This window comes from Oncorhynchus masou, chromosome 22 (assembly GCF_036934945.1).
Source record: "Oncorhynchus masou masou isolate Uvic2021 chromosome 22, UVic_Omas_1.1, whole genome shotgun sequence".
Taxonomy (NCBI): Eukaryota; Metazoa; Chordata; class Actinopteri; order Salmoniformes; family Salmonidae; genus Oncorhynchus; species Oncorhynchus masou.
The window spans coordinates 55826633-55845688 of NC_088233.1; positions in this window are offsets into that span (position 1 = coordinate 55826633).

Below are 19056 nucleotides of genomic sequence, written 5' to 3' on the forward strand. Positions count from 1 at the left end.
GCGGCCTTGTTGAATGTGTGGGGTCTGGTGTCAATGCACATTATGTAGTCAATCGGAATTGCATTGTTATTGATTCTGCAACATCTTTTAGTTATTTGCAGTAACCTAAATACAACTTTGTTGTTGGGAAGTCATGAGAACATTTTTAACCAGCTGGGTAGGGATACAGGCAAAACCATCCAGTTTTCCTAGCACTTCAGTGTCCCAGGCCCAAGCCACAGCACCCGCCCTTTCCCAACCCCTGTCTGCTATTTGCAGTAGAGAGAGGAAGGCTGCTCCCCCCCCCACACCTTCTCCAACCATCACTTGAAAGCAAGAACGGTTGAAATTGTCACTATTAAGTCATCATAGTGATATTGAAAAAATGAAAACAAAATTGGGGAGGGCTGCCGGTTCAAATCCCAGGTCTGATCAACAAATCTGGCGGCATCCGGAGGGTTGCTGTTATCAACATCCTAGGTGTAATCTCCTGTTGTTGTGCCCCCCGAGCACTAAACCCCATGAAATCGTTTTACTGCATGGCGGCTGACCCTGTACTTCCAACCATCTAAGTGTGTCTCAGGAACGTAGGGAAAATACACATTTTGGTTCTCTTGATTTTTCTTGAAGAGGATGATGTTCATTGCAGCTGGCCCAATAACCAATATGAGAGGCTCAGACAGGCAGATATGATACCATTGTTGTTGTACCCTGTATTATCTAGTCTTTTTTTACTACTGTTTACACAGTTGCACTTGCAGCCGAGTAACGTTAGGCGTGACTAAAGGATCTATAGCTAGCCAGGCTCTGGGTTTTGACCATGTGGCATTTCTTTGTCACACACAAGGGATTACTTGAAGGGGACAAGGGCCAGAAAGGACACAGGGCAGCGGATGCACATGCTCAGGTTACGTCCCCCATTTACTTAGTTGTGACTTGGTTTGGGGGGGGGGGGGGTGTGGAGTTGGCGGGGATGAGAAAAGGGGGGTGATGGTGGTCAGTGAAGGGTTTCAGGGGTTACCTATTGTATCTAATTTCGCCCCTAAAGGAGTAGAGGAGGCTCACCACCAGTACTGTGCAGCTTATCCAGTACGAACCAATTACCCACTCAACTACCTTCAATCAGGACACGCTGTTGAGCAAATAAAGCAACATTTATGATGCGCTGATTCAAATTCTCCCAGTGAATCCAAGGGTCTCGTCAGTTCGACCTCCTTTGACACTTGTGAATCACAAGCCAAATCACTATAGAACGTGGGATGCTCACAAAGAATAGTTTTTGCTGGCTTCCGGTGACGCAACTTAGGAAATGTCTGCCTAGTTTTTTGTATTGCACATCGGTTGGGTATTTCCCCCCTAAATTCAAGTATTTACTCTGAGCATTAAAATAACTTATGCAAAAGGGGAAAATAGGAAAAGATTGCGGAGCTACAACAGCCCGACAGCAGAAGACAGCAGAAGATATAATCGTCGATGAACCTGAGATGGCTAATGCTAGCACAAATAAGATAGCAGCAAAAGAACCCTCATTTTGTGAGGTTTTAAAGGAGGAATTGCACAAGGCGCTCAAGTGACAGAATTCGAAGGCTCCTCACGTCAAAACAAATTAGACTTTATAACATAGTAGAGGGCGCAGAAAAAGACTCTATGCCCAAATTCATGGTCTATTCAAATAAATACTTGAAGACGACACTGACACCTCGGAATCGAGACACCGAGCTCTGGCCTCAAAACCCCCCAGCGGCGCCCCACCAAGATCTATAGTAGTACGATTCCTAAAATTCTCAGTCAAAGAGAAAGTCTTACATGCAACCTGGAAAAAGCCTGTTAACGTCCAAGGCCAACGAGTGTTCTTTGATCATGACTACGCGGGAGAGGTACTGAAAAGAAGGAAAGAATACACCCCCATTAAGAAAGCACTTCAAGAGAAGGGTATTTATTCCCAAACACCATTCCCGGCAAAAATGTGGGTATTTCTGGAAAATGGCCTGGTTACATACGAGCATGCAGACGGGGTGGCTGAGGACCTGAAGTCGAGGAGCATCCCAGTGGAGTATACCGCCAGGAGAAAGGCGGAACGACTCGAGCAGGATCTCCCATGGATCGTTGTCGACAAGCAGAGTCATGAAGAAAGAGGGAAATCACCTCGGCGAGAGGACGTTCACATCCGAGAGAGACTCAGGCATTTCCAATGGGAAGATGGAAGACACTGAAACAGATTTAACTTTTTATGGCTGCAGGGGCAGTATTGAGTAGCTTGGATGAAAAGGTGCCCATTTCAAACGGCCTGCTCCTCAGTCATAGTTGCTAATATTTGCATGTTATTATTATCATTGGATAGAAAACACTCTGACGTTTCTAAAACTGTTTGAATGATGTCTGTGAATATAAAATAACTCATATTGGCAGGCAAAATCCTGAGTTGAAATCAAAACAGGAAGTCAGAAATCTGAGCTTGTATGTATTCACCAGAGTCCCCAATGAAATCCCCTTGAGATATGAATGATGTTGCACTGCCTAGGGGTTCCACTAGATGTCAACCATCAATAGAAATTATAATGAGGCCTCTATGTTGTTGTGGGAGTGAATGAGAGCAGAATATATCAGCTGTCCATTAAGCAGCCATTTTGTGATCCCACTTTTTCCTCATGGTAGTCACTTGCTCACGAAGAGAAGAAAGAATACTCCGGTTGGAACATTATTGAAGCTATATGTTAAAAACATCCTAATGATTCATTCGGTACTTAGTTTGAAATGTTTCTTCGGCCGGTAATATCACTTTTTTAAGTTTTTGTCCGATATAACGCTGACCAGAATTAGCGTTTGGATATGTATACCAAACGCTCTAAAAAAAGAAGGTATTTGGACATAAATAACGGACATTTTCGAACAAAACAAACATTTATTGTGGACCTGGGATTCCTGGAGTGCTTTCTGATGTAGATCATCAAAGGTAATTTTCACTGGTAGTTGTCATATCGATCCTGGTATCAGGATTGCAGCCATAACAGAACAAGGGTGAGTAGCCTAAAGTACGTGTTTTTTACGAACACACTAAGTAGCGTCACATCAATGACATATATATGTTAACTAAGGATTAATGACACATTGACAACGGGGTGACAGAAGGGCATATCCAGGGGAGGATTCATGATATGCACTCATTACCGATATAGTTTTCACTTGTCATTAACCAATGTGTATAAGTGACGAAATAGGCGCCCTTATCATTTTTGGTTCCAACAGGTCTTGTTTGTGACTACGTCACGCATTCTCACATCTGGGCCCCCGCCTGCGGACAGGCTCATCCCCTCAGACCCCAGAGGCAAGAGACAGTGCTCTGACATGGGAGTCCAATACCAACGTATTTTCCCACTTTGGTTTACTTTATTATCGTTCTTGATTTTTCGTTCATTTTTAGGTTCATGATAAGCAGGCAGATATGGTGTACAGGTTTTTTAAATGTATATCGATGCATAATCGGGAATTTAAGGTCATCAGTCTCAATGTAAACGGACTGGGAAGTGCCATCAAGAGCAATAAGGTAATAGCAAAGATGAAACATGCAGAGAGTTGACATACTATTCTGGCAGGAAACTCACTTATCCACACCTGAACACAAGAAACTCAAGAAAATGGGATATAAGAATACTTTTTTTTCTTCTTACAAAATAGGTAGAAGGGGAGTTGCAATCTTGATCCCAGATTGTTCATTTTGAGTTTATGACAGAAATAAAAGACAAGGAGGGTAGTTATATACTTGTTAAATGTAAACTGAATAACAAACCTCTGGCAATCTTATCTGTGGAGGGGATTTAAACACGATTTTAAACTCAAAATTGGACAGCACAAATCAAAATAGGAAAATGAGTCTAGTTGCTAAAAGGATCAATAGGACATTGCAGGATCTAGGACTGCTTGATGTGTGTGGCGTGACACCCACAAGACCGATAAGGAATATACTTTTTACTCAACCCGCCACACTGAATACTCCAAGTTAGACTACTTTGTCATGTACAGTGCAGATAGACACAGGCTTAAGGATTGTAGGATCGGGCAGAGCGACTTCATAATGGAGTTGACCTTTTTCTACACTCTACACCTAAACCAATAAATACTATATGGAGACTTAATACAAGCATGCTGAATGATCCAGCATTCAGGGAATCAATAAAGACAGAATTGAACATCTATCTGGAGAATAACGATAATGGGGAAGTATCCCCTGATTCATTGTGGGATGCAGCTATAAGGTGGTTATTAGAGGAAAGATCATAGCCACATCTTCTCTCAAGAAAAGGAATAAAGCACAGAAACTGCTGAAATTACAGGAAACCCTAAAACTTAGAACGATCTCATAGTCAATACAAAGGCCCTCTTATATTACGAGAGATTCAAAAGGTAAAACAGGAAATTGACCAGATTTATAGAGAAGAAGTAGAGAAAAAGCTTAGGTTCCTGAAACAACGATATTATGAAGCTCAAAGGCAACCAAATTACTAGCATGGAGACTCAGGAAACAACAAGCACAGAATACCATTTTCAAAATAAAAGACCCCAAAACAAAAAAGATTACATGCAAATTGCATGAAATACAGAATGCATTTGAATCATATTACACAAATCTGTACAAGCAACCAGAGAAGGCAGATGCACAGACAATAGAGCATATTTTGACCTCACTTTCATCTCCCCTCAGTTGGGACAGAGCATAATGATAGACTCATTTAAGAAATATCCACCGGAGAAATTAATAAAGCAATATCTAAAAGTAAACAAGTCTCCAGGCTCTGATGGCTTCCCTTCAGAATGGTTCAAGACCTTCGGAGAACAACTAACACCTCTACTTAAGACCCTGAAGGCTTCCCTTCAGAATGGTTCAAGACCTTCGGAGAACAACTAACACCTCTACTTAAGACCCCGAAGGCTTCCCTTCAGAATGGTTCAAGACCTTCGGAGAACAACTAACAGCTCTACTTAAGGCCTGTTTTAACTGGACTCTGCAGGAGTGGGGTCTCCCACCATCATAGAGAGAGGCCATCATATCTGTAATCCCTAAATAGGGTAAAGATAAAGAATGCAGTTTATATAGACCTATCGCAATTCTTAACACGGATTATAAACTATATCCATCAATAATAGCCAAAAGAATGGAGAACATAATCCCAGAATTGATTGACAGAGAACAAAGTGGTTTCATACAAAATAGGCAGACACAGGACAATATAAGAAGAACACTACATGTCATTGACCACATTACTCAGTATAAGACAAGTGCAATATTAATCAGTCTAGATTGCAGAAAAAAATTTGATTCAGTGGGATGGGATTATCTATTCCAAGTTATACCAATTTGTAAATCGCTCTGGATAAGAGCGTCTGCTAAATGACTTAAATGTAATGTAAAATGTTATGGAAAGATTTGGTTTATACAAAGAAGTGATACAGTGCATCAAAACACTGTATTCATGTCCGACCGCTAGAATAAAGATAAATGGACATTTGTCACTAACGATAAAATGAGAGCGAGGAGCAAGACAAGGCTGTAATCTTTCACCCACGCTCTTCTCCTTGTACCTCGAACCATTAGCACAGGCAATAAGACAGGACCCAACCTTAGAGGGAATAACAATAATAGGAATTGAACATAAGATATGCATGTATGCTGATGACGTTCTGTTATTCCTTAAAGACCCAGGCTCAAGTGGACCTAGACTGATTGGATGTTTTACAAACACCCTGAATATGTTCCAAATATGTGCTTAACGTACACCATAACCAAGCCCTAGAATATAATTATACCCCACAGGAAGAGCAGGTATAACTTCCACTGGACCTCTTCATCCATTAAATATATTGGAGCATATTTACCAAAGGATACACCCAAACTTTATTGCATCAATTACGACCACATCAACAAGAAAATATATGATAACCTAGACAGGTATAATTCACTTCCCTCAGATCTTAGTAGTAGAATTGAAACAATCAAAAATGAACATCCTGCTGAGGTTACTGTATTTGTTCCAATCACTGCCCATAGAAATCCCACCTAAACAGTGTAGGGATAAACGGATATCAAGGTTTATCTGGAACTGTAAGAGACCAAGAACTAGATATACAACATTACATTACCAAACAACTGTGGGGGTGTGGCCTTACCAAACTTAAAAGATGATTATATGTCAGCCCAATGAGACCTCTGGTGTGTTGGTGCAATTCAGAATAGGAATCCAAGAAAGACACCGAGACGACTTTGACAGAGATACATATACAGTCAGTTTTGGGCAATAAGGACATGGTAATAGAAATATGTAATAGACAAAATCAGTGGATTAATGTCTCTCTGGAGACATGGTTTAGGTTAAGTAAATAAACATGGTTTGGATAAACAATATTTTTACAGATACCTACAAGTTTGACATTTTCGCAACTCTAGGGGCAGTATTTTCATTTTTGAAAAAAAAACGTTCCCGTTTTAAAATGGGATATTTTGTCAGGACAAGATGCTAGAATATGCATATAATGTTTCCAAAACTGTAAAGATATTGTCTGTGAGTATAACAGAACTGATGTTGCAGGCGAAAGCCTGAGAAAAATCCAATCCGGAAGTGCCCCAGGTTTTGAAAGCGCTGCGTTACAATGAGTCCCTATTGAGCTGTGAATGTGCCATCAACTAGCTTACGCTTTCTACGTATTCCCCAAAGTGTCTACAGCATGGTGACGTAGTTTTACGCATTTATGTTGAAGAATAGCCGTAGGCGCCGAGAGAGATTCTCTCGTAAAATACAAAGGTAGCCATTACTCAAATCGGTCCTACTGAAACACTAATTGTCCCGATGGATATATTATCGAATAGATATTAGAAAAACACCTTGGATTGATTATAAACAACGTTTTCCATGTTTCTGTCGATATTATGGAGCTAATTTGGAATATTTTTCGCCGTTTTCGTGACTGCAATTTCCGTGCGATTTCTCAGCCAAACGTGAAGAACAAACGGAGCTATTTCACCTACAAAAATAATATTTTGGGGAAAAATGAACTGGCTATCTAACTGGGAGTCTCGTGAGTGAAAACATCTGAAGTTCATCAAAGGTAAACAATTTAATTTTATTGATTTTCTGATTTGTGACAAGGTTGCCTGCTGCTAGCAAGGCATACTGCTATGCTAGGCTATCGATAAACTTACACAAATGCTTGTCTAGCTTTGGCTGTAAAGCATATTTTGAAAATCTGAGATGACAGGGTGATTAACAAAAGGCTAAGCTGTGTCTCAGTATATTTAATGTGTGATTTTCATGAATAGAAATATTTTCTATGGATATTTATGTCCGTTGCGTTATGCTAATTAGTGTCAGGCGATGATTACGCTCCCGGATCCGGGATGGGGAGTCACAAGAAGTAATTTCTTAAGGGAGATAAAAGTGATTGACCCTCGAGCACCTCCAAAATTAATCCAACTATTCAGTAACGCATACAACTTGGGGAGTAACAAAAAAACTATTTCAAATCTCTACTTGGGTATTCAATCCTAAAAAGAAACATTCTACAAACTATATTAAAAAGAAATGGGAGGAGGAACTTAACACTGAAATAACTGATGAAACATGGTTGAACATATTAGAGAAGAGAATTCTGTTTGAAGAATGTTATACGTTTCTTCATAACAACTAAACTGGAATCAAAACAGACGGGCTCACTTATTGGAGAGAATGCGGTCTGTTGAGGGAGGATCACTCTCATATCGTTTGGACCTGCCCCGCAAAATGAAACTTACTGGGGAGGAATAAGATCTAACATTGGAAAAATAATGGGATTTGACATAGAACAAACATGAATTTCTTTGTACTTGGTTGAAATACCTGACAATATCAGGCGATATCATCATTTGGTTTCTCCTTTCTGAAAAATAGGTAACTGAGCAACACCTCAGATAAGGGGAGACCATGGCTGTGTGTCATACTTTTTACTCGCTCAGATTAGGGGAGACCAGAAGACCTATTGTCACACCTGATCTGTTTCACCTGTCTTGTGCTTGTCTCCAACCCCACCAGGTGTCTACCATTTGTCCCCATTATGCCCTGTGTATTTATACCGTGTTTTCTGTTTGTTTGTTGCCTACCAGTATGTTTTTCTGTACTTCTGTTTTTCTAGTCTCTGTTTTCTAGGCCTGCCGGTTCTGTCCATTGCTGCCTGCCCTGACCCTGAGCCCGCCTGCCCTGACCTCGAGCCTGCCTGCCGTCCTGTACCTATCAGATTCTGACCCGGTTTACAAACTTCTGCCTGTCCTCGACCTGCCTCTTGCCTGCCCCTCGTCTATTAATAAACCACCTGCCTCCCGTGTCTGCATCTGGGTCTCATCATGTGTCGTTATACACTGCTCAAAAAATAAAGAGAATACTTAAACAACACAATGTAACTCCAAATCAATCACACTTCTGTGAAATCAAACTGTCTCCTTAGGAAGCAACACTGATTGACAATACATTTCACATGCTGTTGTGCAAATGGAATAGACAACAGGTGGAAATTATAGGCAATTAGCAAGACACTCCCAATAAAGGAGTGGTTCTGCAGGTGGGGACCACAGACCACTTCTCAGTTCTTATGCTTCCTGGCTGATGTTTTGGTCACTTTTGAATGCTGGTGGTGCTTTCACTCTAGTGGTAGCATGAGACAGAGTCTACAAACCACACAAGTGGCTCAGGTAGTGCAGCTCATCCAGCATGGCACATCAATGCGAGCTGTGGCAAGAAGGTTTGCTGTGTCTGTCAGCGTAGTGTCCAGAGCATGGAGGCGCTACCAGGAGACAGGCCAGTACATCAAGAGACATGGAGGAGGCCGTAGGAGGGCAACAACCCAGCAGCAGGACCGCTACCTCCGCCTTTGTGCAATGAGGAGCAGGAAGAGCACTGCCAGAGCCCTGCAAAATGACCTCCAGCAGGCCACAAATGTGCATGTGTCTGCTCAATCGTCAGAAACAGACTCCATGAGGGTGATATGAGGGCCGGACGTCCCCAGGTGGGGTTGTGCTTGCAGCCCAACACCGTGCAGAACGTTTGGCATTTGCCAGAGCACACCAAGATCGGCAAATTCGCCACTGGCGCCCTGTGCTCTTCACAGATGAAAGCAGGTTCACACTGAGCACGTGACAGACATGACAGTCTGGAGACGCCGTGGAGAATGTTCTGTTCTTTGGGTGGGCCGCACAGCCCTCCATGTGCGGCCCTCCATGTGCTTGTCAGATGTAGCCTGACTGCCATTAGGTACCGAGATGAGATCCTCAGACCCCTTGTAAGACCATATGCTGGTGCGGTTGGCACTGGGTTCCTCCTAATGCAAGACAATGCTAGACCTCATGTGGCTGGAGTGTGTCAGCAGTTCCTGCAAGAGGAAGGCATTGATGCTATTGACTGGCCCACCCGTTCCCCAGACCTGAATCCAATTGAGCACATCTGGGACATCATGTCTCGCTCCATCCACCAACGCCACGTTGCACCACAGACTGTCCAGGACTTGGCGGATGCTTTAGTCCAGGTCTGGGAGGAGATTCCTCAGGAGACCATGCGCCACCTCATCAGGAGCATGCCCAGGCGTTGTAGGGAGGTCATACAGGGAAGTGGATGCCACACACACTACTGAGCCTCATTTTGACTTGTTTTAAGGACATTACATCAAAGTTGGATCAGCCTGTTGTGTGGTTTTCCACTTTAATTTTGAGTGTGACTCCAAATCCAGACCTCCATGAGTTGATAAATTTGATTTCCATTGATCATTTCTGTGTGATTTTGCTGTCAGCACATTCAACTATGTACAGAAAAAAGTATTTAATAAGAATATTTCATTCATTCAGATCTAGGATGTGTTATTTTAGTGTTCCCTTTATTTTGTTTGAGCAGTGTAGTATGAACTGGCCATGACTGAGCTAGAAGACTTGGGCCAGCTCCGCAATGCTGTCTGCCTGCAAGGAGCCACCATTGGAAGAAGACACAAGGAATTACTTCAGAACCTTATGGAAAGATGACCAGGGTTTCAAATCATTACTGGAGCAATTCTGTGGATTATTTATCAGGCAGCATGCCACAACTGAAACCTCCCAGACGCTCAGTAATCCCACTACCAATGGTGATTTTGTCCGGCCTACCCCGGCATCCCGTGAACCCTGCTTACCTCCTCTGGGGAGCTATGCTGGAGATCCTGGAACCTGCCGGGTGTTTCTCTTAAAGTTTTTGAGCTGCTGCTCTCTTCATTTCCTTCACATCGGATAATGCTGATGTTTGGAAGGGCACTCACCTGGGCTATGACGGTTTGGGAGCAACAATCCGCATTTGCCTTCTCCTGTAGGATTTCGGGGCGGAGGTGAGGAAGGTGTTCCATTCTCCAATTTTCGGGAGAGAGGTGGGCCGAAAGCTACTTCTACTACTTCCGGACTCCCATAGTGTGGCAGACTGCACGGTAGACTTTCACACGTTGGCCTTCACCTGTTTGACATCTTCCTTCATGGATTATCGGAGAAGATTAAAGACCAGCTCGGGAGTTACCCTTCGACCTCGACTCCCTCATAGCCTTAACCATAAGTATCGATGGGCACCTATGTGAACGTAGGGGGAGAGGAGGTCTGTTCTGGCCACACTCGCTTGTCCACGGCTGATTTCTCACCTCCAAAGAGCCGCAGAAGTTCCCGACGCCTGCATTCCTGAGAGGATCCGAAGACACTAGAGCCCCCTTGGGAATCATTGGGGACATGTGACTCATTTCCTCCCGAGCCTATGTAACAGGGCAGGGCTAGATTGTTGCTTAAGGTAAGATTCGCAGGCTGAGCTCCAACAGTTGCCGGTATTGTGGTGATACAGGGCATTACATTTCCACCTGTCCAGTAAAAGACCAGGCTCGTCATTAGGTACGTGTATGCTGGTGGGCCATACTGGGAAGATTCTAACTCCTATTACTCGTACCCCTTTTCATGTTATCCTGCTGTGGGGTGACCGGTTGAAATCTCATTGACTGGGGCTGATGAGAGCTTCATGGACGCTACTCTAGTATCTGAGATGGATATCTAAACACAACTTTTCCCCATTCCCATGGATGCCAGAGCTCTGGACGGACGCTCCATTGGCAGGGTCACTCACAGTACTGTTAACCTGCGAGTGTCGGGCAATCACAGCGAGTTCATACAGCTTCTACTTATTGAATATCCCCATGTTCCTGTTTTCGGATTTTCATGGCTCTAGAGGCACAACCCCCTGATCGACTGGACCACTGGTTCTATCCTGGATAGGAGCCCGTTGTGCCATACACATTGTCTTAAGGTTGTCCAGCCTGCCCCAGGACATCCTCCTGGAGCTCTGGAAAAGCCTTGGATTTTTTGGCATTCCCGCAGAGTCCCAGGACCTTCTGGAGGTTTTCAGCAAGGCTCGCACCACACCACCTCGTGGGCGGCTATATTCCCTGTCAGGCCCTGAGACCAAGGCCATGGAGGAGTACATTGAGAACTGTCTGCCTGCTGGGAGCATTAGTCCTTCTGCCATCCCTGCCACGCAGGTTTCTTCTTTGTGGAAAAGGACAAGACCCTGCGTCCATGTATCGACTACCAGGGCCTCAGTGACATCACTGTAAAGAACCGTTACCCTCTACCACTCCTCTCCTTGGCTTTTGAACCTTTCCAGGGGGCAACTATCTTTTCTAAGTTGGACCTTCGGAACGCCTACCACCAACTTTAGATACGAGAAGGAGACGAGTGGAAGACAGCCTTCAACACAGCTAACGGACACTACGAGTACCTACCTCGACGACATCCTTGTTTTCTCCCGTTCTGCTCAAGAGGATGTCCGACAAGTCCTCCAGCTACTCCTTGGATAACTAGATGTTTGTGCGGAGAGTGAGGGAATTCACACATTTCTTTTCTGGGATACGTCATTGCTGCAGGGAACGTTCAGATGGATCCTGACAAGGTGAGAGTGGTGGTGGATTGGCCCCAACCCACCTCTAGAGTGCAGCTGCAACGATTTGCACTTTTCTACCACCGCTTCATTCGGGGCTACAGCACCCTGGCTGGTCCCCCCCCCCCCATCCTTCACCACAGCCCCCATCCTCATCCATCCGGACCCGTCCCATCAGTTCGTGGTGGAGGTTGACGACTCGGACGTTGGAGTAGGGGCCGTTCTGTCCCAATGTTCGGCCCAGAACCAAAAGTTGCACCCCTGCGCTTTCTTTTCTCATCGCCTCAATACCGCTGAGAGGAACTCATAAAATAATTTAAATGTTGAAAGATAATGATTAAATAATTCCACTCTGAAACCTTATAATTGTATGAATTTGATTAGAATCATAACATTTATAATCTGATGATGTGTGTAAATTTTAGTCAGAATTAGATTAAACAATGTATCTGTATAGTGGAAAAACACAGACTGTCTGAGCAAGGCGTAGCTTAGGATTTGAACTTGTATGTGTGTGCCGAAGGAAAACACCTGAGAACAATTAAACTGTGTTTGGACCGACCTGGCTAGGCCTCTGAGAAACTTATGATAGCATAGGGAGTACTTCTCAAGGTCTCCCTAATCTTGGGGAATGGAACTGTCGGCTGGGTAGTGAAACACTGTGGTGAGAACTATGGAGAAGGATACAACTCACTTACTGTTTGTGTGTATGTATGTGCATAGGATACCAACTGGTTGTGTGGAAGTATGTGTGCAGCTATAAAATGGATTTCTTTGTATAATGGACATCAGAATGTTCTTGTGAATAAACTGTACTATGTTTTTGCGTAAGTCTTTGACTAATTATTATTAAACCAATGGACTTACAGATCTCGGGGATTGGTCAGAGCTATTGGTTGTCAGTTATTATCATTGGGATTGAAAATTCTCATGACAGGAACTAATGTTGGTAAATTGGGAGCTTCTTGTGGTCAAGATGGAGCTGGAGGAATGGTGGCACTGGCTTGAAGAGCAAGAACACCCATTCTTAGTTTGGCCCGATCATAAGAATCTTGAGTATCTCCGCACTGCCAAACGCCTCAACTCTACGCAGGCTCGTTGGGCTCTGTTATTCACTCGGTTCAACTTTACCATCATCTACAGCCCTGGTTCCAAGAATGTTAAGCCTGGTGCTCTCTCTCGCCTGTATAGTTCCACGGCTACACCATCAGACCCAGAGACTATCCTCCCTACCTCCTGTCTCACTGCTACACTGGTCTGGGAAATCGAGAGTCTGGTTCGCAAGGCGCAGCGTTCCCAGCCCGGAGCCCTGTAATGGGCCCATTCCTCGACGCTTACCTGTCATCCCGGGTCCCGTCGTACCCTGGCTTTCATCCAACAACCACTATGGTTTCTGATGTCTCCACATTCGTCGCCGTCTGCACTGTGTGCATTCAGAACAAAACTCAAGCAGAAAGTTCCGGCTAGCCTCCTTCAACCACTCCCTGTTCCTCATCGCCCCTGGTTCCATGTATCCCTGGACTTTGCCACTGGTCTCCCTCCATCTGATGGCAACACCACCATCCTTACAGTGGTGGATGAGTTTTCTAAAGCTGATGATTTCATTCCCTCCCCAAGTTACCTTCAGCCAAGGAGACAGCCCAGCTCATGGTACCGCACTTCTTCCGACTCCAAGGACTTCCTGTCGACATCGTGGTCTTCAGTTCTCATCCCAATTCTGGAAGGCGTTCTGCACCCTCATTGGGTTGTCGGCCAGCCTGTCCTCAAGGTTTCATTCTCAGTCCAACGCCCAGTCAGTGCGTGCTAATCAGGACGTGGAGAAGACTCTTCGTTGCCTCGTCTTGGCCAATCTCCCCCCCTCACCTGGATCCAGCAACTTGAGTGGGCGGACTACGCCTGGAACACCCTTCCCTGCTCGGCCACTGGGCTCTCATCTTTTGAGTGTTCCCTGGGTTATCAGCTGCCGCTATTCCCAGAGGAAGAGGTCAGCATACCCTCAGCCCAGATATTTGTCCGTCGCTGTCGGCGTACCTGGAAGAGAGCCACCTCCAGGTATCGGCGACAGGTGGATCGCCACCGGTCGTCTTGTCTCGTCAAGCGTACCAGCGTGTTTTTCTGTACTGCTGGTTCTTATCATTGCTGCCTGCCCTGACCTAGAGCCTGCCTGCCGTCCTGCACCTATCTGACTCTGACCCGGTTTACAAACTTCTGCCTGTCCTTGACCTGCCTTTTGCCTGCCCCTTATTTATTAATAGACATCAAAGACTCTAACCATCTGCCTCCTGTGTCTGCATCTGGGTCTCATCCTGTGTCGTTATATCTATAGACAATCTTACGAGACTCTTTTCTAGATTATTAGAAAGACCAGTGTCTTGGGTTGAAATGGGTTACCTTTTGTCCTTATAGCTTATTCAGGGGTGAAAGATGTCATTTCTTACCAGTATGGGCTGGACCCCCAAGCACGTTCACACTTTTTTTTCATAGCCTAGGTGTAATCATATAATTACATATGCCTGTAGAATCCCTATTAGTGTAATATATGATCTCTGTGGACCTAGTAGCCTAGGCCGAGTGAAGATTTGTCATCACTTTTAACATGCAATACCTTTTAACATAGGTAGCACATGGGTTTCAAGTTTGGGGAAGTAAATTTTCACCATAAAAAAATGCACCTTTATTATAAAGCAATCAATGCGTTGTTTACAGATTTTATAGAAGAGCCTACTATTCCTAATGTGATGATGAAATTGAATAGTCCTAAAACATAATAATATACAGTAACTCAATCACTGCTCGCAAAAGACTGCTCAATGCAGCGGGTAGTGGCGTAGAGTAGGCCTAGTCTATAGAAGATACATTTCTTCGCACAGGAAAATGTTGGCCTTTTATAAACATTTCATGCAATTTTATTATGCTTTATATGACTGGAGACATTTTCTTACCCCCTTTTTCTTCCCAATTTCGTGATATACCGGTCACAGCCAGTTGTGACACAGCCTGGGATTGAACCCGGGTCTATAGTTACAGCCTTGTGCCACCCAGGAGGCCATGACTGGAGACATAAGCATCATATTTTGTATATGACAAAAATTACAGGGTAGCTTACTCTGCTGACACTGACAAACAGATCAATAAAAATTATGTCTGACCCATTTAATAGGCCTAGAAGAAGGGGTGACAAATACAATATGACGTCCATCTAACCTGGAGGAGGAAATTATTGTCCAACAACTAATTTTCGTTGACACTGACCCAAAGATAGACAGTTAATATGCACACACACGAGATTTGGCAGATGTTCTCCACTGGAGTCTTTTCATTGTCTTCTCTTTACAACAATAGCCATTTGCTTTCAAAACAGTTTTTCCGCGATTGTATTTTTAAATATTGCGATATATAGATTATGCGATTTAAACAATCCAGAGCTTTTTATTTTATTTAAAGAAGCGAATTATCCCCTGTGGCCAAATTATGCTTTCTGGTGTCGTAGCTTATTTTGAATGATTTGATTTGTTTATAAATAATGTGATTTTATGAGTTTAACCAGTTGGCTCTCCCAAAGTTAAAGATCGTATTCCTGCTTAAGTTCTTTCTTGAATTGTAATTTCTAACTCAGAACAATTGTTTTTACTTGTTTTAGGGGTATATCAGCTTTATTTTTCCAGATAGATTGTGGGTTCTGTCAATGTAATTGTCTGCATCAAAACGTTTTTTTCTTTATTTATTATTTTTCTCTTAACCCTACCACCCCTCCCTTAACTTCTTGCGTCGAGCAATCCCGGATCCGGGATCCCTATTTATAGCCTCAAGCTCATTAGCATAACGCAACGTTAACTATTCATGAAAATCGCAAATGAAATGAAATAAATATATTTGCTCTCAAGCTTAGACTTTTGTTAACAACAGTCATCTCAGATTTTAAAAATATGCTTTTCAACCATAGCTAAACAAGCATTTGTGTAAGAGTATTGATAGCTAGCATAGCTATAAGCCTAGAATTCAGCCAGCAACATTTTCACAAAAACAAGAAAATCATTCAAATAAAATCATTTACCTTTGAAGAACTCCAGATGTTTTCAATGAGGAGACTCTAAGTTAGATAGCAAATGTTCAGTTTTTCAAAAAAATATTATTTGTGTAGGACAAATCGCTCCGTTTTGTTCACGTTTGGCTATGAAAAGAACCTGTATCCAGTTATAGCCTCAAGCGCATTAGCATAATGTAACGTTAACTATTTATGAAAATCGCAAATGAAATGAAATTAATGTGCTAGCTCTCAAGCTTAGCCTTTTCTTAACAACACTGTCATCTCAGATTTTCAAAATATGCTTTTGAACCATAGCAAAACAAGCATTTGTGATAGCTAGCGTAGCATTTAGCGGGCAACATTTGCACAAAAACCAGAAAAGGATTAAAATAAAATCATTTACCTTTGAAGAACTTAGAACTTACATAGCAAATGTTCAGTTTTTCCTTAAAGATTCTTTGTGTAGGAGAAAACGTTCCGTTTTGTACATCACGTTTGTGTACCAAAAAAAACAGAAAATTCAGTCATCAAAACGGCGAACTGTTTTCCAAATTAACTCCATAATATCAACTGAAACATGGCAAACGCTGTTTAGAATCAATCCTCAATGTGTTTTTCACATATCTCTTCATTGATATATCGTTCGTGGTAGTCTCCTTTCTTCGGTGAATCGCTTGGAAAAAGACGTGCAGTTGAAGATGACGCACCAATTTCAACGGAGGACACCGGGCGGACACCTGGAAAATGTAGTCTCTTATGGTCAATCTTCCAACGATATGCCTACAAATACGTCACAATGCTGCAGACACCTTGGGGAAACGATAGATCGGGCAGGCTCATTCCTTGCGCATTCACAGCCATATAAGGAGACAATGAAAAACAGAGCCTCAAAAATCCTGCTCATTTCCTGGTTGAAGTTTCATCTTGGTTTTGCCTGTAGCATCTGTTCTGGGGCACTCACAGACAATATCTTTGCAGTTCTGGAAACATCAGAGTGTTTTCTTTCCAAAGCTATCAATTATATGCATAGTCGAGCATCTTTTTGTGACAAAATAATGTGCTTAAAACGGGCAAGTCTTTTTATCCAAAAATGAAATAGCGCCCTCATAGATGTAACAGGTTAAGAACAAATTCTTATTTTCAATGACGGCCTAGGAACAGTGGGTTAACTGCCTGTTCAGGGGCAGTACGACAGATTTGTACCTTGTCAGCTCTAGACATCTAGTGGAAGCCTTAGGAAGTGTAACATAACCAATATCCCACTGTGTATTCAATAGGGTCTGGGTTGAAAATCGACCAACCTCAGATTTCCCACTTCCTGTTTGGATTTCTTCTCAGGTTCTTGCCTGCCATATGAGTTCTGTTATACTCAAAGACATCATTCAAACAGTTTTAGAAACTTCAGAGTGTTTTCTATCCAATACTGCTCATAATATGCAAATATTAGCTACTGGGGCTGAGGAGCAGGCCGTTTACTCTGGGCACCTCTGGGCACCCTTCATCCAAGCTACTCAATACTGCCCCTGCAGCCATAAGAAGCTTTAATAAGCAGACTGTGTTTGTCCATTGTTGTGACAAAGATGAATATCTGATAAAAATGTATGTGTAATATATGCAGAAATCCAGGTAATTCCAAAGGGTTCACATACCTTTTCTTGCCACAGTATATACAGTACCTTGCAAAAGTATTCGGCCCCCTTGAACTTTGCGACCTTTTGCCACATTTCAGGCTTCAAACATAAAGATATAAAACTGTATTTTTTTGTGAAGAATCAACAACAAGTGGGATACAATCATGAAGTGGAACGACATTTATTGGATATTTCAAAAAATTTGAACAAATCAAAAACTGAAAAATTGGGCGTGCAAAATTATTCAGCCCCCTTAAGTTAATACTTTGTAGCGCCACCTTCTGCTGCGATTACAGCTGTAAGTCGCTTGGGGTATGTCTCTATCAGTTTTGCACATCGAGAGACTGAAATATTTCCCATTCTTCCTTGCAAAATAGCTCGAGCTCAGTGAGGTTGGATGGAGAGCATTTGTGAACAGCAGTTTTCAGTTCTTTCCACAGATTCTCGATTGGATTCAGGTCTGGACTTTGACTTGGCAATTCTGGATATAACACCTGGATATGTTTATTTTGAACCATTCCATTGTAGATTTTGCTTTATGTTTTGGATCATTGTCTTGTTGGAAGACAAATCTCCGTCCCAGTCTCAGGTCTTTTGCAGACTCCATTAGGTTTTCTCCCAGAATGGTCCTGTATTTGGCTCCATCCATCTTCCCATCAATTTTAACCATCTCCCCTGTCCCTGCTGAAGAAAAGCAGGCCCAAACCATGATGCTGCCACCACCATGTTTGACAGTGGGGATGGTGTGGTCAGGGTGATGAGCTGTTTTCTTTTACGCCAAGGTGGCTTGTGGCAAACTTTAAACGACACTTTTTATGGATATCTTTAAGAAATGGCTTTCTTCTTGCCACTCTTCCATAAAGGCCAGATTTGTGCAATATACGACTGATTGTTGTCTTATGGACAGAGTCTCCCACCTCAGCTGTAGATCTCTGCAGTTCATCCAGAGTGATCATGGGCCTCTTGGCTGCATCTCTGATCAGTCTTCTCCTTGTATGAGCTGAAAGTTTAGAGGGACGGCCAGGTCTTGGTAGATTTGCAGTGGTCTGATACTCCTTCCATTTCAATATTATCGCTTGCACAGTGCTCCTTGGGATGTTTAAAGCTTGGGAAATCTTTTTGTATCCAAATCCGGCTTTAAATTTCTTCACAACAGTATCTCGGACCTGCCTGGTGTGTTCCTTGTTCTTCATGATGCTCTCTGCGCTTTTAACGGACCTCTGAGACTATCACAGTGCAGGTGCATTTATACGGAAACTTGATTACACACAGGTGGATTGTATTTATCATCATTAGTCATTTAGGTCAACATTGGATCATTCAGAGAACCTCACTGAACTTCTGGAGAGAGTTTGATGTACTGAAAGTAAAGTGGCTGAATAATTGTGCACGCCCCATTTTTCAGTTTTTGATTTGTTAAAAAAGTTTGAAATATCCAATGAATGTCGTTCCACTTCATGATTGTGTCCCACTTGTT